The sequence below is a fragment of the Rana temporaria genome, chromosome 4 (assembly GCF_905171775.1).
Source record: "Rana temporaria chromosome 4, aRanTem1.1, whole genome shotgun sequence".
Classification (NCBI taxonomy): domain Eukaryota; kingdom Metazoa; phylum Chordata; class Amphibia; order Anura; family Ranidae; genus Rana; species Rana temporaria.
In genome coordinates this window covers 215804840-215832384 of record NC_053492.1, presented here as the reverse complement: position 1 = coordinate 215832384, position 27545 = coordinate 215804840, and the positions used below count along the sequence as shown (strand labels likewise).

The 27545-nt window shown below is 41.3% G+C and overlaps 1 protein-coding gene across 5 annotated transcripts in view; it reads right to left on the bottom strand.

The window, feature by feature from the left end:
• LOC120936984 (muscular LMNA interacting protein) overlaps positions 1-27545 on the bottom strand; it is a 255871-nt gene that overhangs the window by 210429 nt on the left and 17897 nt on the right. The gene's annotated exons all lie outside the window — the stretch shown is intronic.

Sequence of the window (27545 nt, the reverse complement as noted above, 5' to 3'; positions counted from 1 at the left end):
TAAAAAAAAAGAAATAAAATAATATGAAAAAAATATATATTATTTTTTATAAAAAAAAGGGGGGGTTGCCCTGGGGACCTCTGGGCCCTTTAATAATAACAATAATAATAATAATTGTTATATATATATATAATAAACAAAAAAATATTTTTTTATTAAAAAAAAATGAAAATAAGGGGGCCCTGGGGACCTCCGGACCCCTAAAAAAAAATTGGCCCTTTGATAAAAAAATAAAATAAAAATATATTTAAAAAATATAGATATTCTTTTATAAAAAATAAATAAAAAAAGGGGGGGTTGCCATCCAGGGCCCTGGGGGCCTCCGGGCCCCTGGGGACCTCCTGACCTCTAAAAAGCCGATGTTTAAAGGTTTTGCTTTGCCTAAATTTGATGGTAATGGAATACACAAAACCTTAAATCTACAGTGGGTTTAGAGAGGGTGGTGGAAGATAAAACCAATAGTAAAATTTGGTTAGGTAGAGTAGCAGGCCCTTTTAAGGACCCGCTTTTTCAAAACTTTAGGATTTCCCCATTGGGCATAGTCCCAAAAAATGAGCTAAATACATACAGGCTTATCCACCAGTTATCTTTTCCAGCGGGTTGCTCCTTAAATGATCAGATACAGAAGGATCTTTCTCCTGTATCTTACGCTTCATTTGATGGTGCGCTGACAATATAAAAAAAATTGGTTCAGGGAGTCTTATTAGCCAAGGCAGATATAAAAGCCACATCCCAGTTGCTGCCAATTGACCCCAAGTCCTTCAATTCACTAGGTTTTTTTTTTAAAGATAATTTTTATCTTGACAAATGTCTGCTTATGGGCTGCTCTTTATCTTGTTGTTATTTTGAGGCTTTCGCTTTTTTCCTAGAATGGGTGGTTTCCCAAGTAGTGGGTGTTCATTTCTTAATACATTATTCCTTTTCCTAGGCCCCCTAATACAAAAGTCTGTATGAATTTACTGTCATCATATTGTTTTCATTTGTAAAATGTGTTCCATTGGCAAAAGAAAAAACTGTTTGTTCATTTACTTGTCTATAGTTCTTAGGAATTACTATTGACACTGTGCTGATGGAATTCAGATTACCTATGTCATTTTATTTTAGAATAACAGGTAGTATTATTCTCTTGACTGAGAAAAAGGAAGGTTACTCTTAAAGAAGTACAGGCACTTCTGAGTCAGCTAGCATTTGCCACTAGAATAATGCCTATGGGAAGAAAAATATTTTGTAGGCTTTATTTAGCCATTGCAGGGCTTACGTCTCCATCAGCACTTGTCCGTGTATCGCATGATATAAGGGAGGATTTGATGGTCTGGTTAAGGTACTTGGAATATTTTAATGGGAGGGCAGTTTGGCAACAGGACTTCATCACAGATGGGGAATTCTGCCTTCACACAGATGCAGCTGGGTAGTTGGGATTCACAGCCATTTGGAACACACAATGGTGTGCAGAGCCTTGGGATCCTGCTTAGAGATTTAAGGGATATCTGCGGAAAAGTGTATTGCTGGAATTATTTCTAATAGTATCGGTAGTAGAGATCTGGGGTAATATCTTTCAAAATAGGCAAATTCTAGTTAGAACAGATAATAAAGGTGTTATGTACGCAAACAAAATGCTTAACCTCCAAGTCTCTGCCAGTCATTGTTCTGCTGAGGCATTTAAACTTTAAATGTTTAAAACTAAACATTTGAATCAAAGCAAGATATATTCCTGGCGAGGACAATGCATTGGCGGACGGATCTTGCTTTCAGATGGAACGTTTCGCCTCCCTGCTGCCAAATGCGGACCCGGTGGGTTTAAATTTCCCAAAGCATACGGGAGAATCATTTAGAACAAGTATTAGCCAATGTGCCACATTCTGTTGACTCCGCCTCCATGGCGGGATACCAGTCAGCCTGGTGGTCGTGGATTACATTTTTACAGAATTTTGGTGTTGACAGCAACCTGGTCTCTGAGGGCTTGGTGCTGTTCTTTTTAAACTATGTGTTCATTAAAAATACTCCTGGTCACAATAAAGTTTTATCTGGAGTTTCCTTCTTTCTTAAATTGTACAATCTGCCATCACTTTTCAGTTTTGTTACGGTAAGGCAAGCATTAAAAGGTTATAAAAAGAAGAACACGGTGAAGTATTCTAGGGAGCCAATCTATACTGAGGTTCTAGAAAGGCTTTGTGCAGCCACGGAGGTGGTTTGTTGGTCGTATTTTGAATCAACATTATTCAAAGCATTTTTTTCTGTAGCATTTTTCCCTGCTTTAAGGATCGAATTGGTGCCGCCCGCAAAACCCAAACAAGGGGGCCTAAGATTGGAGGATCTGTTGATTGGGGACAGGATGTATAAGGCGGTCAAAAACTGATCAATTAGGTAAAGAGTCTTGGAAAGTCTTAAATGCTTGTAATAATCCTTCCTTATGTCCAGTAACAGCATTAAAGGCTTATATTAGACAAAGATCTGCAGTGAAGGGAGAGCTTTTTATACATTTGGACGGCTCTCTGTTAACGAAAGACTAATTCATGAGTGTTTTTGACAAATGCAAAAAGGTTTTGGTTTGGAACATACAAGATTGACATTGCACTCTTTCAGGATAGGGGCAGTCACAGAGTCAGTCAGGTTGGGCTTAGAGGAAAAAATGGTAAAGAAAATTGGTAGGTTGAAATCTGATAGTTTTCTATTATATGTGCATCCTAACTCCTTAATTTAATCATTTACAGGTGCACAGAAAATAGTTTCGATTTTTGGACATTACTTTGTGCATTGGGCAAGCCAGAGAGCCGCTGAGAGAGTCTACTCTAGGAAACTGGGAAAGCTGTATCAAAAATGGCCAGTGCCCAATATTTTAATCTTACATCTTTTTTTCTTTCTTACATTTGGGTGGAAATGATTTAGGAAAGGGAAAAACCCTCAGCCTGATTTTTAAAATTCAGGATGACATGGTTAGATTCCACCCCTCGTCCCCAAATACAGTCCTGATTTTTTTCAGAAATTATCCCGCGTTTAAAGTTTTTAAACTCCCCTTTCCTGCGCCCACTGGAAAAAGTAAGAAAAAGGGTTAATAGGGCAATACAGACATTTTTAGGATCTTTGTTTGTGTTTTCTTACAGACACACGGAATTAGAGGGTGGTAACCCGGGGCTTTTTAGGGGGATGGAGTTCATTTAACAGGTCTTAACACCTGCATTTGGGGCTTGGGTGAAAGGTGGTTCATGGTTTACTACCTGTCTTCTGGGTCATTCCCGTCTTCTTTTGATGATACAGCTCGAGTCGTAGTGGCTGTTTTTAAATGAAAATAAAAGTCTATTTTATTTATTAAAGCTAATAATAATAAAGGCTGCAGCCATATTTTTATCCAAAGGTAGTGTGAGTGTGTTTATTGTTTATCAAAAATTCCTGCTGTCTGCTATCCCATGCATTGGTTTGAACATAGCTGCCTCAGCATTAAGATGTTTGGGTGATTAGAAAGATAAGGCGAATAACCTTTCTTAGCTGAGTGATCCTTCTTATGACACTGGCAAAATGGCAAAAAGACACAGGTGGCTTTATTAGCACTTATAAAGCTCTATAAAGCTAAGCTAGGAACCATTGTCCTCTAACTAAATTTTGATTTGCTGTGCCAGACAATGCAAACATTGATAATGCACAGAGAATAAAATAATGCACGGATATATTGACACTTCACATTGCCTGGAATATTCTGCAAAGAAATCCGTACTGATAATGTCACACCATCTATAAATGTTTCATGTTTTCTGAAGGTCACAATAGTGTTTCCAGTAAAGTTTTGTCACACCGTATGTGACACTATTGAGAGACAAGAATACCTTACCAGATGGTCTGCATTCAAGTCCCTCTCATGTACTCATAATACCATTAGTTATTGTAATGTATTTGTCATTCAAGCACATGTTTTAGTGCACAACAATTTATCATGCTCTACTTTTACCATGTTTACAGGTAGTACAACAGTCTGCTGCTTTTCTTTTTATCAGGAAAGTAGCTTTATTTATAGATTTTTTATTTTTTTGTATTTATTTTTACTGCAACAATACTTCTTTGTCTGAATTCTTTAGTCGAAAATCAGATAATGGCACAGAGAATAATTAATTATAAGGCACACTGCTTATTAAGATTGCATAATTAATTCATGTTTTTCATTCTTTGTAATGCTTTGTGAATAAAATCATACCTTTTGTTTATGCTATGTATTAATTTGCATACCATAGGGTGTTAAGTAGTTTTCCCAGTAGACTTTAAATCAAGGATATTTCCATGTATAAAGTGGATGTTCAATGGCAAATGAAAGGCCCTCTTTCCCCAAACACAAATAGCTCTAAAATCCATTTGTAGCCACTCCCCCCCATCCTAAAAGATTTGGCCCCAGCCTTCAATGCTTCTGGGAGGTAGAGAAGACATCTTATACCTCCCAGCAGAGCTATGGGATCAAAACTGTGTGCACTCTTGAAACAAGCTGAACTGCATTATAGCAGGTTTTTAAGCCTCCCGCTCTGCTAAGAGTTACACTAAGCTCACCTCCTTTGCCTCGCAGAAGCATCAGAGGCCAAGGCCAAAGTCGGTACTTTTTTTTTGAGGGGGTATGTTTACAAATACGGAAAATATTGTTGCACTCTAATGTCACGTACAGACAATCGTAAATTCCGACACCAAAACCGTGGATTTTTTTCCGACGGATTTTGGCTCAAACTAGTCTTGCATACACACGGTTGCACAAATGTTGTCAAAAATTCCGAACTCCAAGAATGCAGTGACATACAAGATGTACGACTGCACTATTAAAGGGAAGTTTAATACCAGTCGTGTTAGTAGAATTTTGGTGAGAGACGATTCGCGCTTTTCAGCCTTGTGCTTTTCAGTCCATTACAGCATGACGAATGTGCTATCTCCATTACGAACTCTAGTTTTACCAGACCGAGCGCTTCCGTCTCATACTGGATTCAGAGCATGCATGGAATTTTGTGCATTGGAATTGTCCACACACGATCGGAATTTACGAGAGCAGATTTTGTTGTTGGAAAATTTGAGAACCAGCTCTCAAATTTTTGTTGTCGGAAATTCCGACAGCAAATGTCCGATGGAGCCTACACATGGTCTGAAATTCTGACCGTGTGTACGCGGCATAATGTGACCAATCACTAACTCTACATACATAAATGAACAACCTAAAGAAAAATAAATAAATGAAAAATAGTAAATATTTGATATTTAAGAAAGTCCCAACTGTGAAATTGGGCGAATCAACAGCCAAAAGTGTGGTGAAAATCTTGTGACTTAACTTTATAAACACAGCTAATCCACCACCATATAAACCGCAGGCTTACCAGCTGCACAAGTTTGGATACTTGTGGCTAATACCCAGCCACGGCCTTTTTTCTCAAGAGCGTTCCAACACTGATCTGGTCAACACACAGTCACAGGCTGTCTGGTCAGGAACGTGGTGATCGAATGGAGGCTTTACTTTGAGCCCATGCACAATTCGGCTGATGATGAGGCGATAGCAGCTCAAAAGGAAAGAGCAAAGAAAATCGCTCTAACCAAATGGGTTTTTTATTAACCACTTCAGGACCGGACCAATATGCTGCCTAAAGACCCAAGGTGTTTTTACAGTTCGGGACTGCGTCGCTTTAACAGACAATTGCGCGGTCGTGCGACGTGGCTCCCAAACAAAATTGGCGTCCTTTTTTCCCCACAAATAGAGCTTTCTTTTGGTGGTATTTGATCACCTCGGCGGTTTTTATTTTTTGCGCTATAAACAAAAATAGAGCGACAATTTTGAAAAAATTTCAATATTTTTTACTTTTTGCTATAATAAATATCCCCCAAAAACATATATAACATTTTTTTTTTCCTCAGTTTAGGCCGATACGTATTCTTGTACCTATTTTTGGTAAAAAAAATTGCAATAAGCGTTTATCGATTGGTTTGCGCAAAATTTATAGCGTTTACAAAATAGGGGATAGTTTTATTGCATTTTTATTTATTTTTATTTTTTTTTTACTACTAATGGCGGCGATCAGCGATTTTTTTTGTGACTGCGACATTATGGCGGACACTTCGGACAATTTTGACACATTTTTGGGACCATTGTCATTTTCACAGCAAAAAATGCATTTAAATTGCATTCTTTATTGTGAAAATGACAGTTGCAGTTTGGGAGTTAACCACAGGTGGCGCTGTAGGATTTAGTGTACACTTAGTGTGTGTTTACAACTGTAGGGGGGTGTGGCTGTAGGAATGACGTCTTCGATCGAGTCTCCCCTATAAAGGGGATCACTCGATCGATGCAGCGCCATAGTGAAGCACGGGGAAGCCGTGTTTACATACGGCTCTCCCCGTTCTTCAGCTCCAGGGAGCGATCGCGACGGAGCGGCTATAAACAAATAGCCGCGCCGTCGTCCCGGATCGCTCCCCGAGGGAACCCGACCGCCGCGTGTAGCGGGGGGGTCCCGATCGGACCCCTGACCCACGTCTAGGCAGGGAGACGTACAGGTACGCCAATGTGCCTGTACGTGCCATTCTGCCGACGTATATGTACATGCGGCAGTCGGGAAGTGGTTAAAAAAATATAAAACAAACTCGCCTGCGAGGCGTATGATATACAATAAAAGGTTTTAGATTTAAAAATGTGCAGCTGGCCAGCAGCAATACAAACTCCTGTGCAAACAGAACACATAATGTGGTGACGTCAGCGCGACCCTCCTCCGACGCGTTTCATCACTAATCTGCCATCGTCCAGTTCATGTCAGTCATGCGTGGTGCCAAAGCTCATCTCAAAAGACAGTACTCTGATAGTTGTAGGTCAACTTTTTTTTACATTTATGAACCTGTTGTTTTATCTGTTTTTCCTACAGAAAAGAAAAATGTTCCACATAGTGTGAAACTGTATGGTATTTTGTTAAAAGAAAATTATACTAAGAACTTACAGAACTCCAGATAAAATCCAGCATGTAAAAAAATCAATGGTTCCTGTAAACTAGTCTACATGTAGACAGGCTCGACTTGCGTGGTAACATCACAGACATTGACTCGGCCTATACGCGTTTCATCAGAGTTGATGTCCTCAGGGGAAGAGGACTTTATTAAATAATCTTAAATGATGTTCAGAGTGCATTATTCTGACCCTTTCATGAAAGGACATGATAAGGGTTTATGCACACTAAAAATTAGTCCAAAGCAACACACACATTTTAGCGCATTGAGGTGTGTTGGGCAGCTTTAAAAAAAGAATAATAATCTAGAAGCAAGTAAAACTATATGTTTTACTTGCTTCTAGATAAATGTATTGTTTCCAGAAAACTTCTGGCTAGGTGTAAGCAAAACCTTTTTTATTATATTATGTTTACTCTGTGGATAGCCTGGTGATAATATTCTGCATATTATATGTATACTACAGTATATATCAGCTTGTTACCTATGTGCAAGCTTTTATACTGACTATATATAGGGTACAGCTTCATAGTTACTTTCTTTTTCACATACCCATAAAGTTAAAATGTCAGTTCTGGTCAGAGCTGCTGTACTTACTATGCAAAGTGAGTACAGCTATCTCCCCTGCAGAGCCAAAAGTACTACCAGATAGGAAATGATATGGCATTCAAAGCTTTTAGCTTTTCAGAACAGAGTGAAGTACCCAAAGCCAGAAAAACTTCACAGATCAAGTAGAAGTATGACCACAGTGGGTGAGAAAGCCTACTGTAGGTCAAGATAGTAGCAAATATTCAGGTAATTTCCCTAAGCTCAAAATCCAGCAGCACTGATGTTGAACGTAGTACACCCAATGTTGGGATTTGTTTTTGATGATCTCTCAGGAATGTAAATCTGACAGCAGGGACACAAGTTGGTGTTTCCTCAGCTATTTGCCAAGATGAGCTGCATACATTGATTCTAATTTACCTGTCCATCTGCTGATACTTTTTGATGCGCTCTGATTTTGCTTTGTTCTCTAGTATATATTTCTTTGAGAGGATTTTGAATCAGCTGCTCAAAGCGGAAACTGCATATACAACACTTTTATGCTGAATTGCCAAGCTGCCCCATATTCTTGTGTATTTGATGAAAATAATTAGTAAACAAATATGTGCACTAAAACTTATCTTAAAAATTCCTCTGAAGTGACCAAGAAGTAAATGAACTACGGTATGTAAAATATACTAAAAAACATTATGAAGATACATATCTTAGGGTGCTATACAAAACATTACAGACTGCTGTAATAAAAATAATTGGCCTCAAACTCTAACATCCTGGATAGCCCATTTTTGTAACGCTTTTATAAATAAAGAGGTATAATTTGTAGATGTGCAGCTGCTCTTCTCCCTGTTTATTCAACATTCGATTTGTTTGCACTCAGAACTAAGTAGTAGTTATCTAACTGTAAACTATGGATGTAAAGGCACAAGTTTTTTTTTTTTTTTACCTTAATGCATTGTATGTATTAACCACTTGCCGACCCGCCTATTGTAAATGTACGTTCTGTTTTTAAAGATGGATATCTCGGCAACGGTAGCAACTGCTGCCACAACTGAGATATCCATCTTTTCAGCGGGCGGCCGTGTAAACGATAACGGTGGTTTCCACGGCAGATTCGCCGCGAGATCGCCGTTATCGGTGGCGGGAGAGGGGCCCCCCCTCCCGCCGCTCTTCCGCGCCCTCCGCCGCTTACCGTAGCCGTCGGTAGCGGCGGAGGAGATCGGATGCTTCTGCCTGAGCAGTGAGGACTTGAGTGAGGGCAAGATGGCCCCCACCCGTCCTCATAGCTTTGCTGGGCGGAAGTGACGTCAAAACGTCAGTCCCGCCCAGCGTCTTAGAGAGACATTTTTTTTTTGTCATTTGAAAAAATGACAGTTTCAATTTATTTTTCTTGCATTTAAGTCTAAATATGAGATCTGAGGTCTTTTTGACCCCAGATCTCATATTTAAGAGGACCTGTCATGCTTTTTTCTATTACAAGGGATGTTTACATTCCTTGTAATAGGAATAAAAGTGATCAAATTTTTTATTTATTTTTTTCAGTGTAAAAAGTAATTAAATAAATAAAAATAAATAAGAAAACAAAAAAAACATTTTTTTAAAGCGCCCCGTCCCGACGAGCTCGCGCGCAGAAGCGAATGCATACGCGAGTAGCGCTCACATATGAAAAAGGTGTTCAAATCACACAAGTGAGGTATCGCCGCGATCGTTAGAGCGAGAGCAATAATTCTAGCCATAGAGCTACTCTGTATCTCAAAAAATGCAACCTATAGAATTTTTTAAACATCGCCTATCGAGATTTTTAAGGGTAAAAGTTTGACGCCATGCCACGAGCGGGCGCAATTTTTAAGCGTGACATGTTGGGTATCATTTTACTCGGCGTAACATTATATTTCACAATATATAAAAAAATTGGGCCAAATTTATTGTTGTCTTATTTTTTAATTCAAAAAAGTGAATTTTTCCCCAAAAAAGTGCGCTTGTAAGACCGCTGCGCAAATACGGTGTGACGAAAAGTATTGCAATGACCACTATTTTATTCTCTAGGGTGTTAGAAAAAATATATATAATGTTTGGGGGTTTTAAGTAATTTTCTAGCAGAAAAAACTGTTTTAGTCTTGCAAACACCAAATCTGAAAAACACCTAAGGTCTGGAAGTGGTTAAGATAAAAAAAAACTTTGGCCCAGATTCAAGTAGAATCGCGCAATATTTGCGTGGGCAAAGAGCAAATTTTTTTCTCTGCGCCCACGCAAATATTGCGCTTTGCCCGCGATTCACGGAGCAGTTGCTCCGTAAATTGCGCGGGCAATATGCTAAGCAGCCGGGCGCAAGGCTGCCTAATTTAAATGATCCCGCCGGGGGCGGGAATCATTTAAATTAGGCGCGCTCCCACGCCGAGCGAACAGCGCATGCTCCGTCGGGAAACTTTCCCGACGTGCATTGTGGCAAATGACGTCGCAAGGACGTCATTTGCTTGTAAGTGAACGTGAATGGCGTCCAGCGCCATTCACGGTTCACTTACGTAAACGACGTGAAATTTGAACGTCGCGAGCGGGAGGCGCAGCTATACTTTAGCATTGGCTGCGCCTGCTATTAGCAGGAGCAGCCTTATGCTAAAGGCGCCGTACGGAAACTCCGTACCTTGCGTGAGAAGGGCCCGCGCAACTTTTGTGAATCGGTGGTAGTATGCAATTTGCATACTATACGCCGATCACAATGGCCGCGCCCCCTAGCGGCCAACGCAAGAATGCAGCCTGGGATGTGAAGGCATAAGGAGGCTTATGTCTGTCACATCCTAGGCTGCAGTCGGTGTAACGAGGTTCCTGAATCAGGAGCACTCGTTACACCGGAGCAAGTAAGCCCTTGCGCCGCGCAACCTATGGTTGCGCGGGCGCAAGTGCTTCTTGAATCTGGGCCTTTGTGTGCAGCAGCTCCTCCCAGCCTCCCTAATACCTAAATGAACTCTCTCCTGTTGACTATCCCTCCACATTGACTGAGACAGCAGTGTGCACCATTGCGTCCCGCTGCTGTCAGTAAGCCAATGAGCAGAGAGGGTGGCGGAGCCAATCTATGGCTTTGTGCCTGAATGGACAAACATAGCAGCGGCTCAGGAGCGAGCCTGTTCGGGTGCCCCCATAGCAAGCTGCTTGCTCTGGGGGAACTCAGCAGGAGGGAGGGGCCAGTGGCACCAGTGGGGGACCTGACAAGAGGAGAATCGGGATGCCCTGTGCAAAACAACTAGACAGAGTACGTAAGTATAACAGGTTTGCTATTTAAAAAAACAAAACAAAGAAAACAAGACATTTATATCTCTTTTAGCCTAAGCATAGCACAACCCACACAACACAGTCTCCTCCTTCACAGTACCAGGGGTTTTAATAAGGAGGTTCAGTAATAAACAGGGAATAAAGTATTTCCAAAGTCCTGACCCCAGGACACAGCAAGAAGTGAAAGGAATTCACCTCAAAGTGGGAGGAAATCCCCTCTTAGACAGTTGTCATCAAAACAGATGTCATTAGGAATATTTCCCCTCAATTCCTGTTCTGGTGACAACTTTAACATTTTGGATTCTCCACCACTTTTTGCCCTGGTAACAATGCTCACTGGACCAAATAGACAGGTTGAATTTTCCCAATGGAGACAAAGGTCAGAATAAAAAATGGGTAAAGGTTCTTAACCTTTTTACTCTACCCAAAACTGGAAAGGAAAGTATTGGTTTAAGTATACCTTAAAGTAGAACTCATGCGTGCAGCAATCACATCAATCTATTAACCCCAACTTCCACTTGCACACTTACACACACACATGCTATGTACCTTTCTACACTTTTTCAAACATTCATTAAGGTTCTCTACCTTAAAACCATGACTACCTATGCTTCATTTAATTCTGTTGGATGCCATCTGATGGGAGGAAACAATACTGCAGTAACACACACTGACTTAATTTCAAATATTTCTAGCCTACTCCTATTCATCTAAAGTTTATATTCACTATGCCCTGTAGTGTCACGCATTTCACAGAGCCTGCCTTCTGAACTACCAAAATCTAATGCCGCGTACACTCGATCGGTTCGTCTGATGAAAACGGTCTGATGGACCTTTTTCATCAGACGAACAGATCGTGTGTGGGCCCCATCAGTTTTTTATTCATCGGTGAAAAAACTAGGAACTTGTTTTAAAATTATTTGATGGTTAAAAAACCGATAGAAAAAAATGATCGTCTGTGAGCACGTCCATCGGTTAAAAATCCATGCATGCTCAGAATCAAGTCGATGCATGCTTGGAAGCATTGAACTTCATTTTTCTCAGCACGTCGTCGTGTTTTACGTCACCACGTTTTGACACGATCTGTTTTTTATCTGTTGGTGTGTAGGCAAGACTGATGAAAGTCAGCTTCATCAGATATCTGATGAAAAAATTCATCAGACCGTTTTCATCGGATGAACCGATCGTGTGTACAGGGCATTAAACTTAATTATTATGTGAGTGGCAACAGAGCTGGAAAATTCTTAGCTCAAAGAGTTAAAGCCAAGAGGTCAAAAACATCATACACCTTATCTACCCTGTAGGGCAACATAAAATCATAGATCCTGAAGCCATAGCGGATTATTTTTCTGACTACTACAAACCTCTTTTTAATCTAAAAGATGATATCCTCACCCCTCAACCAGTTGAAATTGGAATCAAAATAATTTGTAGCCATCCTCCAGTTTCTCAAAATATCAGCACCCCAACTCTGTTATCGTTATCAACCATTCACGGTGACTAAAACTATTAAGGTTATAAATAGAGATGGGCTGAATACTCCCCAGTCAGGGCACATAATGCATTGTGCAGTGCGCTGTGCATTGCAGTACATTCAGCGGGGCGAACACCCACCAAAAACCCTGCAAATTCGAGTGTTCCCCAAAAGGGGTGAACAGCCAATGTTTGGCCTGAACTGGTGCTTGGGCCAAACTGTTTGCCCAACTCTAGTTATAAATCAAATTTAACTTTTGTACCATTTGGTCCCATGCTTTTTCTATTGTTACATGTTTTTATTTTCTGGTATCATCATCATCATCATCATCATCAATACATCCTGTCCTCCAAAAATGATGTGTGGGTCCTGAGGGGGGGGGGGGATCATCAGACATATATAGAAGCCTTCTTTGGAAAAAGGTGCCCTCAGGTTTTCAGAGTGTCTGTGTTTTTATTTACTATGTACATTTTTTATGAATGAGTAACAAGTGTTACTATGTACCCCTTACGTATTATTATTGTAGGGTGGATATCTGGGGGCCTCTTAGTTTAAAGGGGATTGATAAGATTGCCCTGAGTGCAATTAACACTTTAACAAAGACACACCATAATATCTGCTAAAATCTATTTTAACCATTTAAAAAAAGCAGACTCAATCCCACCACCTCCTCCTATTAGAAGCATAGGTTAGTCGTGTAAGATATTTTTTTAAACAGTAAAACGAAGGGTAGCATAGCCAGTAATAATTTCATCTGAAAGCTATTTGTGGTATGATTACAAAGCAATGTTTAATTACTTTGCTTTAAACACGGAGCATCAGAAATAAGGCAATGTTGTTCGATGAAGACTGTATTTTAGTTGAGTTAAACAATTTGTCAGGTGACCCCTAGACCTAACTTTCACCAATGGGACCCAGAATCCCAGTAGTCACCTAAATGTGTCTGTGTTTAATCCACCCTGTGTATATGATGCACCTCAGCAATGTAGAAGAGCAATGGACAGTTTAGCTGGTAATTGTTTGCCTCTGATAATCTAGTGTCTTGTACCTAATTATCCCATTAAATGTTGTAGATGCAGTATGTAAACTAGAGGACCAAAGGTTGACCACGATCATGTGTTACATTTTGATTTTTTTTTATAAGATGCAAATTTAAAAATGTATTGCATATATTACTTTAGATGCATACTGTACATTATATATTAAAGTAAATTGCAAATTTTGAATGTGAAAAATTTATCACAGAGAAAGGCTTGTTTACTTGTAATGGTCATTTATAATTCTGTAAAATGGAAATTATGTTTACTTTTTTTTTTTTTTTTTTTTTATGTAAATAATTTGGAACGCAAAATCAGGCTAAACATAATAAATATATAAGCATGTTTAAATATATTGCTTTTGTTGTGAGAAAAGTCTTATTAACCAATAGGCAAATTAAAGCTATTGAGATTGTCTTTGAAATGTACTGTTGTACATAATAAATCATGTCCACCTTACCCTAATCATGAGGATCACTTCAAATGGCTGTAACTTGTGTATGTCAGGAAATAGATTTTCACAGTTATGATAGTATGAAAAATGATTATGTTTTACAATATGTTATGTTACTAGGGAAATTGGATAAGGTGTCAGATTGTCTTTAATGTGACCATAACTATATTATGTAGTTAGAGAAAAGCACTTGTACTGACTTGACAAGCATAGTTTAATTAACCTGGCGGCACATATTACGTTTTGTGGAGTTTTATTTCTGGAAAGACTTTATTAAAAATTTGTATTTCTATAGAATTTAGACCTTTGTCATAGCTTGGAAAATATATTTTGTCTGACAAAGAAGTTTACAATACCCAATTCACCTTTGCCATCATCTGCATTTTACAGAATGTGCCAGTGATTACTTTTAACGTAAAATTAATACCTTGTTCATTTCTAATAAACCCCCATTAAAAACACAAAAGACTGTCTCTGTCAGATATACAGTACATGTAGTCAAACTTGTCTAAAAATTAATACATTTTGGAACTAGGTAAAAGACAATAAAAGTCACAGGTAAAAGTGAAAACAATAGTAGGCATGGCTTGTTAGAGATAAGCGTAGCTTTATAGACATTTTTTCTGTCAAGGGGGTGGCGGATTGCTCATTGTTTAAATGTGCAAGAAATGTTCAAGTTAATTGGTTTTGCTTTGTTACCATGGAGTGCACTAAGCTACCAGGGATGATGTTGTCTTGTTTGAAGAGAGTGCTGTCATTTTAGAATAAAGACTACTATGTTATAGAGATCTGCAAGTTAATGCAAATTTTTATTTCTTTACAAGAGAAAGTTTGCACAATTGTTACCAATTGTTACCAGCGAGGGCTATTTTAGATTGCTGTAGTGCACCAGTCATGTATGCTCATAGGACACAAGCATATATTTTTCTAATTTGGGTGGAAACATGTATCTTATTTCTATGGTGAGCACAGAAAGAACATTCCAGAATTCAGAACAGTGACATTTTATACATAGAGAAGGTTTAATTACTTAACCCCCGGACCATATTGCTGGTCAAAGACCAGAGCACTTTTTGCGATTCGCCACTGCGTCGCTTTAACTAACATTTGCGCGGTCGTGCAAAGTGGCTCCCAAACAAAATTGGCGTCCTTTTTTCCCACAAATAGAGCTTTATTTTGGTGGTATTTGATCACCTCTGCGGTTTTTAGTTTTTGCGCTATAAACAAAAATAGAGCGACAATTTTGAAAAAAATTAATCTTTTTTACTTTTTGCATAATAAATATCCCCCAAAAATATATAAAAAAAATGTTTTTTTTCCTCAGTTTAGGCCGATATGTATTCTTCTACATATTTTTCGTAAAAAGAAATCACAATAAACGTTTATTGATTGGTTTGCGCAAAAGTTATAGCGTTTACAAAATAGGGGGTAGTTTTATGGCATTTTTTTTAATATATTTTTTTTACTAGCAATGGCGGCGATCAGCAATTTTTTTTTCGGTACTGCGACATTATGGCGGACACTTTGGAAACTTTAGACACATTATTAGGACCAATGGCATTTTTATAGCGATCAGTGCAATAAAAATGCATTGGATTACTATAAAAATGCCACTGGCAGGGAAGGGGTTAACACTAGGGGGGGGGGAAGGGGTTAAGTATGTTCCCTGGGTGTGTTCTAACTGTAGGGGGGTGGCCTCACTAGGGGAAATGACTGATCGCTGTTCTTACATTGTATGAACAGACGGTCAGTCATTTCTCCCCTGACAGGACCGGGAGCTGTGTGTTTACACACACACAGCTCCCGGTCCTCGCTCTGTAACGAGCAATCGCGGGTATCCGGCGGCGATTGCTCCCACCGGGCACGCGCATGGGAATCAGGGACGAGCAGGGGGGCTGGGCGCTTCCGGTGGCGCGCACGCGCCCCTAGTGGCCACTTCGAGAGCCAACGTAGTGCTACGGGCTTTCGCGCAGGGGAGTCGACCGTAGAACGGCGGCAGCTGGTCGGCAAGTAGTTGAAACTTAAAACATGTGTAGAGCATTATCAGGTAGAATCTAAATAAACAACGCAGACAGAAATATCAGGCTTGGCAGGGAAAAGACATAGCAATGAAGTAGTCTAAAAATGCAATCAACTTTTACAATGTTCTTTACCTGCCATCCTAAAAGTAATGTAATAGCCATGAAAATTACAGAATTTATTTAATAAATTACTACTTTTGATCAGTTTCCCACTTATCAGGCTTTTGTTTAAGACACTGGTAATGTAGTCAGTGTCTTCCCACAGCCTTCTGAGAATGATACGTTACTAGAGCCTGCAGATCATGCGTACGAATATATATAGATCTATATATAGACATATAGATCTATATATATCTATCTATACATATAGATAGATATACATATATATCTATATAAATAAACATACTATATTACCAAAAGTATTGGGATACCTGCCTTTACACGCACATAAACGTTAATGGCATCCCAGTGTTAGTGTGTAGGGTTTAATGCTAAGTTGGCCCACCCTTTGCAGCTATAACAGCTTCAACTTTTCTAGGAAGGCTGTCCACAAAGTTTAGGAGTGTGTCTATGGGAATGTATGACCAGTCTTCAAAAAGCTCATTAGTAAGGTCAGGCACTAATGTGAACGGGAAGGCCTGGCTCACAGTCTCTACTCTATTTCATCCCAAATGTGTTCTATCGGGTTGAGGTCAAGACTTTGTGCAGGTCACTCCACCCTAAACTTGCTCATTCATGTCTTTATGGACCTTGTTTGTGCAAAGGGTTGGTCAACTCAATATTGAACCATGGGGACTAAGACTGGGATTCCATTACATTTCAGGCATGCATCCCAATACTTTTGGTAATATAGGGCCTAATCCACAAAAGGGATACGCCGGCGTATCTACTGATACGCCGTCATATCCCTGTTTCTATCTATGGAACTGATCCACAGAATCAGTTTCACATAGATAGGCAGAAGATCCGACATGTGTAAGGGACTTACACTGTCGGATCTTAGGATGCAGTACCGCAGCCGCCGCTGGGGGCATTTCTCGTCGAAATGCCGCTTCGGGTATGCAAATTAGCACTTACGGAGATCCACGAAGCTTTTACGCTTCGTTTTTTCTCCGTAAGTATTAGTTTGCCGTCGCAAAATTAGGGCTGCTTTTACAAGGCCTAAACTGTTTACACCTTGTAAAAGTAGACCCTTCTATCCCGCGTCGCTGTAATTTTTTTTTTTTTTTTTTTTTTTCCGCCGCAACTGTTTTTTTTTTTTACGCCCGTAGCGATTCTCAAAACCTGGCGCAACGTAAAACCGCGCAAAGCACGTCGGGAAAATGATGTCGGGACCATGCGCAGTACGTCCGGCGCGGGAGCGCGCCTAATTTAAATGGGACTCGCCCCATTAAATTAGGAACGCCTTGCGCCGGACGGATTTAAGTTACACCGCTCAAAATTTCTAGGTAAGTGCTTTGTGGATCGGGCACTTAGGTAGAGATTTTGCGGCGGTGTAACTTAAATGGGAAAAAATATGTTGCGCCGGGTTTTTGTGGATTAGGCCCATAGTGTGTGTAAGGGAGGGTTAATCCACCTGTTTCTATTTGGTGTGTAAAGTCATTTATTTAAACATGTATTTATTGTGTTTAATTGCAATGCTAGTGCAATTATGTAACACTTGGTTATGTCTCATTAGTAGAAATATGAAAGACACCAGTAGAACCAGTCAGGATTTCAATTGTTTGGGAGCCACGTTGCACGAGCGCGCAATTGTCAGTTAAAGCGACTCAGTGCGGAATCGCAAAAAGGGGCAAGTTCCTTAACCTGTATAATGGTCCGGGTCTTAAGTGGTTAAAAATGGTTTCACGCTTCAGTGTTAAAACTTAGAGAATAGCTCTAGATGTATTTTTTTTTTACATGAAATCTGCCTACTCTCCTCCTCTGGAATAAGGCATCAGGACATCTACATGAACTTTTTAAAATTGTTTAGGTCTATAGTCTGAAAAAAAAGACATTATATTTGTTTATCTCAGATCAGGTCTGCCGGATTTCCCTCTGATGCATAATCTTAGCAAATAAATAGTACACACTGCCCAGCTAATCAGTTCAGTTTTTCTGACTTTTCTGGCTCTAAAAAAGCACACTTTAAGTAATATTTTAGGATGACTGAATCTGCTTAGTTCCTTGCTTACATTGCAGTCTAGAAAAACACACTGATCAACTCACACATGGAATACAAACTTTTTTACACAAGGTAGGTAGTATAGGTAGCAGGAGGGGGAGGGACATTAATCTGGTTAGTGCTGGGCTGGCATTCTACTTTAAATTGATAATAAAGACTCTTTTGTTTTTAAATAACAAACATGTTACACTTACCTGCTTTGTGCAATGGTTTTACACAGAGCTGCCCTATACCTCGCAGAGAACAGAATGGACACACAGTTACACAGCTGTAATAAAATGGGTTTTGGGTGTTGGCCGTGCCCAAATATATTAATTCCACAAATAGGATCCTTCAGAACACAGGATGGACTCTTTTAAACAGAATTCACCCAATTTACAACTTTTAAACAGCTGCTAGAAAATGTGTAGTACCACATTTAAATTGCTGTTGCAAAAACAGCAGCTATGGCTGTACATTTGTACACAGTAATAAAAGCAGGCCTACAACAGTGCCAGAAGATGGTAACAGTGACAGGTAGAGAGGTGTGCTAACAGTGGCTGGATGTGCTCAAAGAGACTGGGCTGGACCGGCAATGGTGACAGCATGTGAGATATGTTTTGTGGTCTGTGGTGGTGAAGCTTGGTATGCACCAGGGAAAAAAAGGTTGTCAGGATCCCTCAAATTTATAATTTGTACCTGTAAAAGTATCAGTAGCAAATATACAGCACTGAATATAGTATTGTATATAGCACTGCATACTTTATAAATCACAAAGCAGTAGTAGCAAACTACACTACGCCAACTTTCTGTGCCTAAAAATGATTTTATTTGTTCTTCACTCTCACTAAACTCCTGACACTCTGACAAAGAGATCCAGGGAAAGCAGTCCTTATGGCTCCATGCACACTAGTGTTTTTTTTTGTTTACAAAAGTTTATTGTAAATATAAATGTGAATAAGCATACATACATTATACACGAATAGACAGTACAAGTATCAGCGTAGTTTCACCGATATACAAATACATATAGTATTGTAAGATAACATTGAAATACCTATGAAAGATAGCTTAAAAATCATTGCACTTTTTTTCCATGACTCAAAAAAAAAAAACCTTAGCCAAGAATCAATTAAAATGTGAGGGGTAGAGGGTTTAAATGAAGAAGGAAGCAATCTAGGTTATCGTTAATGGCTGGAGGACCAACTAGACCATTTAGAGTTATATGTTTTTAGGCTATCATTGAGGGTGTGGTAAACTCTTTCCGAAAGCTTGAGAATCTCCAACCGATCCAACACCTGTTGCCAGGATAAGTTGTTGGATCTCCAATTCAATGCAACCATCCACTGTATTGAACTACATAGGGAGTGTAGTAATCTGACCTGTGGGGTGGGAATATCTGGAATCCCAGCATAGAGAATGCAAATTTGAGGGGAAAAGGAGACTTTGTGGCCTGAAGTCGCCTCAAACCATGCTGCTGCAGTTTTCCATATTTGCTCAAGGAATGGGCAGCTCCAGAATGTGTGTAGCATAGTACCTTGTTCAGAGCAACCCCTGAAACAGTTTGGAGAGACCGATAAATAGAAGGAATGGAGTTTAGAGGGTGCAAAGTACCACCTAGAGAATATTTTAATTGGTGTTTCTCTGAAAGATATAGCTTTATTGCATTTTCGGAGATTTTCTGCCATAGCGTACCAAGATTCAGGGGGGATTGTGACTCCTAGTTCTACTTCCCAGTGTAGCATCTGGGAGGATTTCTCCTCCACTTGAAGATTGTTGAGGTAGCTATATATCAGAGAGATCATCCCTCTGTCCCGTGTAGAAGAGAGGCATATCCTCTCAAACAATGTCATGGTGGGGAGGGTGGATAGTGAAAAATAGTTTGCAAAAAACGATTTTATAAGCCTGTAGTTTTCTATCTCTGAATAGGGGAGGCCATGGACTCTCTGTATCATCTCGAAAGTTTTAAACTCCCATTTAGATTGGAATGAGGATAATGTATGTAAGTTTTTATCTATCCATAATGAAAAATGCCGCCTATTGGTATATGCCAGGTTGAATCTGATGTCACCTAGGAATTAGGTCAGAGGAGATATAGGGGAGGAAAGAAGGTGAGTGTCATTTATTTTAACCCATAATTGGAAGAGGTGAGCCACAACCAGGTTGAGTTTGGAGAGCTTTCTGTAGAGAACATTTTTGGACCATAATATGCCCTGAAGGTGGTAAGGAAGGATAGATTTAGTTTCAAACCTCTTCCATGGTATATTTTGCATAGGAGAGAACCATTGCGACAATTGGGAGAGTTTTGTGGCCAGATAATAGTGCCAAAGGTTGGGTAAACCCAGGCCGCCCTTTGCTTGAGGTCGGTGTAAGAGAGCGTAACTATATCTGGGTTTTTTACCTTCCCAGATAAATTTGTTGATAGTTCTCTGGATACCTTCAATCCTAGTTTTGGGAACAAGAATGGGAAGGGAGCGGAAGTAGTACAATAATTTAGGGATAATGCTCATTTTGACAGCACAGACTCTGCCCAGAAATGAGATGTGATAAGAGGACCAGGAGTTCATAAGAGAGCAAATGCGTGCGATGATAGGGGGATAGTTAGCTTTATATAGTTGAGTATATGAAGAGGAGATATTGACCCCCAGATATCTGAAGGAGTCTGGGCACCAAATGAAAGGGAAATTATTACCCAGTCTAGTCAGTAAATCAGGGGGTAAGTTAAGTGATAGGGCTGAACAGTTAGCAGGGTTAATTTTAAGGCCTGAGATAGCATGGAAAGTGTTCAATGTATCTAAGAGCACTGGATGGAGAGGAGGGGGTTCCGTAAGGAACACTAGTGCATCGTCAGCATATAAACTAATCTTGAACTCCGAGTCCCCACCGGATACCCACGAATGTCAGTGTTGTGCCTGATGGCCTGAGCAAGAGGCTCTATGGCGAGCGCAAAAAGGAGAGGGGACAGGGGGCAACCCTGCCTGGTTCCTCTGCCCAGGGGGAAGAATTCTGAGTTGTTACCAGGGATTTTGATACGGGTCTGTGGGGCATGGTAAAGGGCATTAAAGCCTTGTAAGAAATTGCCTGTGATTCCGAATTAGGGAGAAGTTTATTCAAATAGGACCAACTCACGCTATCGAAAGCTTGTGTATGTCCAAGCTCAGGAGGCAGGCCTGTTTAGAATTCAATTAGCATCCTGGATGACATTAGTCACAAGCCTTATGTTGTCCACTATCTGTCTACCTGTATGAAGCCTGATTGGTCGTGATGGATTAAGGGAGAATTAGCTGAGTCTAGTCTGTCTGCAAGGATTCTGCCAAATATTTTAAGATCATTATTTAATACTGATATGGGGCGAACATTTTGAGGAAGAGTGTGGTCCTTATCGGGTTTAGGGATCAGGGAGAGGTTTGCTAAAAGCATCTCTTCAGGGAATTGATTACCCTCCAGGACATAGTTAAAGAGTTTCATGAGATTAGGGGCTGACAAGGGGGAACATTTTTTATAGTAGGAGGTTGTGAAACCATCCGGGCCCGGGGCCGTGGATACTTTGAGGGATTTAATTACCTGGGAGATTTCTTCTGTAGTACAGGGGCCTGTTCAGGAGTTCAGTTTGGTGGAATCTAAAGAGGGGAGGGGAGTCTCAAATCGTTCAACCATGAGTTGGCAGGTGTGTCTGGGTCTACACCCGGGTCGGACAGCAGTTTCTTGTAAAAGTCAGTGAAAATATTGAGAACTCCACGTGGATGTGTGATCAGGTTACCATGAGTGTCACGTAACTTGTAAATATGAGTGGGGTTAACATCTTGATTCAGCTTCCTGGCAAACATTGCTGAGGGAGAGTTACTGTGTATCAGAAATTTGGCCTTTGAGAACCTCAAGGTCCTTTCTGTGTTTGCTGACAGGATAAGATCAAGGGCTTTGCGTTTGGATTGGATCTGATGTGTAATTTCCTGTGAAGTTGAATGTTGTAGTTTATAGTATAATTGATTTAAATCATTTGTCAGACATTTAATATCAGCCAGTCTTCCCTATTTTTAGAGCCGCTGCTAATTTGATGATATGACCCCTAAGAACTGCCTTATGGGCTACCCAAATAGAGGAAGGGGGAGTGTCTTCATTAAGGTTATCTTCAAAATAGTTGCCTATATGGGTTGCAATAGAATCCTTGTTTGCTGAGTCTGTCAGTAGGGCATCATTAAGTCGCCAATTGTATGTTGAAGGGGAAAGGCCTATGTGTGATGTATCGAAAGATATGATGTCATGGTCAGACCATGGGCAAGGGTGTATATGAGCATGGGATGAGTTGGCCAACAAAACGGGGGTGCAAAAAATGTAGTCCAACCTGGCATAACAGTCGTGTGGGTGAGAGTAATGTGAAAAGGCTTTGATCCCTACATTGTGAGCCCTCCAGGAGTCTATTAGTTGATTTTTATTAATAAGTCTGTTAATTGTTTTAGAGAACGATTTCGAAGAGGGTGAGATTTTTGCTTCTATCTAGGGCTGGATGAGCTGTTAGGTTAAAGTCTCCACCCAGGATCATATGTGGGGAGTGATATCTATCCAGTATATTAAAAAAATTTGAAAAGAAAGTCGTTTTGAGATTCATTTGGGGGCGTATATAGATGCGATAGTGATCCCTTTGTTATTGACTGTACCCTTTATAATTATAAAGCGGCTATCTGGGTCTTTAAAAATATGTTGTATATCAAAAAATGACTGAGTTACGTATAAAAATTGCAACCCCACGGGTTTTGTTTAGAGAATGTGGTGTAGTGGTTGCTGACTATATGTTCTATTAAAGAAGGTGGGGTGGTTAGCTGTGGCAAAATGAGTCTCTTGGAGTAAGATAATGTCCGCTCCAATTCTCTTGTAGTGTTGGAATGCTTTTTTACGCTTATGAGGTGAGTTAAATCCCTGTGTATTATGGGAGACTATTCTAAGACCATGGTAAACAATAGGGGGACTATCACAGACTAAATCTTATTATCAGGATGTAAAACCGCAGGCCTTGGTTCATGTGATAATACAAAAATACAGTTCTAAAATCCATCAGCATAGACCTGGGCAATGCCAAAGAGTGTGAAAGAGTCAGGTATACATAATCTATGTACATCAATGAAATCGCAAAAAGTACAATGTATGTGCAATAAACCAGCATAAAGGAAGTAATTAAGTGATTGTCACTGGATGTGCTTATCCAAACAAAAAAGAGGGCCCTAATGGCCCACAATATAAACCACAAAGTTGTCAAAATTACAGAACATACCTTGGAGTGTTTGGAGACAATACTCCACTTCGAATAAACTCAAAGACAGGTTACCCCTGCAGGGTCCACCTGAGTACCAAGGGCTAGCCATGGAAACAACGCTGGGGGCTCCCTTCCAATTTAGTTAATAGGTTTTACACTCTTCCCTGGACATTTGCCAGGAGAGTTGGTCAGGGACATATTGTCGCACCCCTGCTGGAGGCCGAGCACATCGCTTCCCATACCCCTTCCCCATCTCCCCTTCCTTTTCTCTTTACTTCTCTCCTTGTTTCCTTTCTATTGTTTCTTTTTCTGTCTGACTCTTCAGCTACTTCATGGTGACACCTTCGCACAATCCTACTGATGCACACGGTCATTTACTTGTACTCTAGCATTTTCGCATTGTTCGAGTTTTGTATCATGGTATTTGGCAGTTCTGACTACTTCACCACATTGGTCGATTTGACCCTTCCCACTCCCCTGGGCCTGGAGGCAGATGGATCCCATGGGGGCGCCCAGGCCGGAGGGGGGTCTTAATAGACCAGGGCCATACCCTATAAGTAGTGAAATTTGCGATTCATGTATTTTACTGCAATGACTGCCTGTTTTGTTTTATGCCTTATGTAATAAGGATTAAATATGTTGCACGTTTTATGTTTTCGGACCTGAGCCGCCCTATGTCGGGCCCTCGGCCGCACCATGTTCTATTTCTTTTTATACTGTCTAAAAATCTCAATAAATCTTTATTGAACCTTAAAATTACAGAACATATTTTGGGGACAGGAAAAGGCCTGTCAAACATTTTACAACAACGAGTCGTAAGAAGTGGGACATGAATGTCCCTACAACCACCAGACCGCTCGGGTGCTGCCCCATCCTTGAACGGAGCAGCAGTCGAGATCAGCTGCGGAGGTGGGGTCAATCTAGCGACGACGGATGTTCCAGGCATCTTGAAAAAAAAAATTAGATAATACAAACGGTAATACAAATATATATCAAAGTAAGCAAAAAAGATTGTTCTTAGGGTGGGAATTCCCACTCACATGCTTTGTGCTATGAAGCGGAAAATTTGCACCAGGGCGCATAAAGCAGAGTCAAACAGGGTTGGGGCAGAGGTATAGACTGATGGAGCTTCAAGGATCTTGTAAGCTCACTTTAGCTGGTAATGGGACAATGATGTTTGACCATGGACTCGTAGTGAATATGTTGACCTAACACTGTGAGGCCTCAGCTAGCAAGCATTCAGCAGCAGTCCAAAAGAATGGGTCCAGGGTGAGCATCTGAGAAGTGGGTTGATGAAATGTCCCGTGTTAGAGTCCCTCACTGGAGAGGGGAGTATGATTGTAGGGGGAGAAATAAAAAATAAAAATAACAGTGAGAAAAAAAATTAGAAAGAGCAAAAACCAGGAAGAGACAATGATTTTGGGCCAAAGAGACCATCCAGAATCAGAAGGGGTCAGTTCTGGAAAGATTGGAGTAGTCTTCTTTGATTCTTTGGTTGCGTCTGGTGACGGGGTTGACCAAATTGAGGACGGTCTGGGTGTAGCAGGGGGACGAATAAGAGGATCTTGGGTTAATAAGCCCAGTTTCACCAGGAGTTCTTTTCCCTCGATGACATTGTAGACCGTGTACATTGATCCATTGTGTGGGATCGTTAGCTTAAAGGGGAATCCCCAGCGGTACCTGATCCTAGCAGCTTGCAATACAGTGGTAACTTCTTTCATCCTGCGCCTCCTATCCAGGGTTGCAGGGGATATATCCAGATATATTTGGATCCTTTTGCCATCCATGTTTAGATTTCTGGATGCGCGCATTATATCTTCCTTTATCAGAAAGTCCCTCATGCACATCACTATGTCCCTGGGTGGACCATCAGGGGGAGGTTTGGGACGCAGCGCTCTGTGAATCCTGTCACAGATAAATGCAGAGGGGGGCTTGTCTGGTAAGAGGCCTTGAAAAAACTTTGATACTGCAGGCATCAGGTCAGTGACAGTCTCAGGGACCCCCCTCAGCCTAATATTATGGCGGCGATTTCGGTTGTCAAGGTCCTCAACCTGTGCCTGCATGAAGGCAAAGTTGTCAGCTAGGTTTTCAAAATCTTTCCTAAGATCGTTGTGAGCCAGGGAGAGCTCATCATACTTTGTTTCAAGGAGATCCGTGCGGTTGCCAATACTGGCAATCTCCTGGGACAGAGCCGCCGTGGATTTGTGCACTTCATGCTCAATTTTATCCACCAATTTATTAAATATAGCTGTCAAGCTATCATCCAGGTCCGCTTTAGATAAAGGGGGGTTGTACTCACTGTTGTGGGGCTGTGTAGGAACGGTCTTAGGTGAGTGACTGTCCGTGCAGGCCTGTGTCCACATGTGCTGGTCGGCGCCATCTTGGGACGCCTTCTTTTGCCTCTGCTCCATGGTAAGGAGAAAGTTTGTCAGGGTGTGCCCGGCGCTCCGATTCCGCTTCTTCCTAGCGGATGGCATACACTAAGTTTTCCCACAGGGGTGCTGGGTGAAATCGCCACTTAGAGTGCTAAATTGCCCTGGGAAATCCGCCTAGAAGGTCTGGGTCTCGTGGAGCGCGGCTCAGGCGAGTCCGGTCAGCATCGCGCCACGCATGCGCCCCCCACTAGTGTTTTCTTAAGCTCCTAAAAGCTAATTGTAGCATTGTTCTGCTCCTAGAAGCTAAATAGTGTTATCCTATGTGCCTATGCACATTACATTAGTAAGATTTAGCGTCTAGGAGCAGAAACAAATATGTTTTTGTATTTAAAAAAAGCTAAATGCTTATAAACGCTTTTCCTGGTGACTCCATGGCAGCATACCTGTGATAGAGCTCCGCCTTGACTCCTCTTTCATGACTAGTGAATAGCATAAATTAAAGGCATAGTCCCTCCCCCAACATTCTCCTTTTTTTCCTCATACCTTCTTGTGCTGGTGAAGAGTAGCAGTATGTCCATACCTCTGCAGTTGGCAGCGACCGCCGGGTTTAGCCTTTCCCATGCACAGTCCCTGTTCTTGGGCCGCTCAAAGCGCTAATAAGACTGGGAACCCCTCTGTGGATCTGTTGGGGTCATCTCGCAGAGTTTCCTCACAGGAACGCAAACTGCCAAGAGCATTGATAAATGACATGCGAGTCGCAGAAGGATCACATACGGCTTCCCCAGGCCAGTAATTTATTTTATTTTATTTTTTATCTTCATTGCCACATTAATTAGCCATTTTTTGCTCTTTCATTCCCCTTGCTTCCTTTCTGCCCTTTTAAGAGACTTCTTAGGTACCTGTGCTTCCCCAGAGTTTGTGTCTTCCTGCAGATCTGTATGTCTGCCAGGAATGTGCTCCCTGTCATGCTGGGCTCCTCTCTTGCAGAGTGAGGGTCTGGTCTGCGGCTGGGGGGTCACGGGTGCTCTGCCACACTCTCTTGTTCCCTTGTGGATGGCGGGGGGCGAGCGGTGCGGATCGGCGTCCACGTCGCCACATTACACAGCTGCAATCAGATGGGGACTCGGGTCTCTGATGCAGGACTTCCTGTGTCACGAGCGCCGGGCTTCTGTGCATGCGCGTCGCTGGACGTGGATGCGGCAGCCATCTTGGTTGCTGAAAGAGGGATAGATTGCCCTTTCTTTCCAGTATGTGTCCAGGGGTGGGTTCTTGGATTAACCCTCTCTCCTGGTCCATACATAAGGAGCCTGTGAGCGGGGCTATGACTGCCAGAGCCATTTCAAACTGCGCCCTGCTATGTGCCCCAGCCCTGTGGTAGGTTTAAAAAAAAATGTGACAGTGTGCCTGTGCCTCTCTGTAGGTTTACAGACAGGCGTCTTTTTCTACTTCTTAATTGCATAGCCTTTCCTATCATTTTTCACAGCTGATCATCCTGCCCAAGCTCCGCAATGAGTCATTCACCTCGTAACAAAGATCCTCACACTTCCATTAGGTATGGGACCAGCAATGCGTGAGTATAAAAAAAAAAAGTGCGCTCACTGTTTCTAACGTGAGTCCCTTACATCGTAGCCCTGCCCACTCCAAGAGGTCCAGAAAATCATTGAGACAACCGTGACAACGACAGCCCAGCCCGCAGGTCTCATCTTCATGACACCGGTCCCGCTCATCAAGTCGGAGGTCCCAGTCTTCACGTCATAGTCACGGAGGTCAAGATCTAGAGGACAGATCGGTCCCCATCTTCTAGAACCTATAGAAAAAAGAAGTGCTGGAAATGCGGGGCTACCAGACAGAGTAGTCTAAGGACTGTTTTTCGGACTATACCTTCAGCCGCGAGCTAGAAATCAGCGTGCGGTAGAGCTGCTAATAAAACTATGAGGGACTCCTTCAAGCTTTTGGCTCGGTCCCTGCTCAACCAGCCCCGCAGATATCACAGGTTCAGGATGTAGAACCCAATCTCCTGGTCCCTCAGCAGTCAGTACACTTT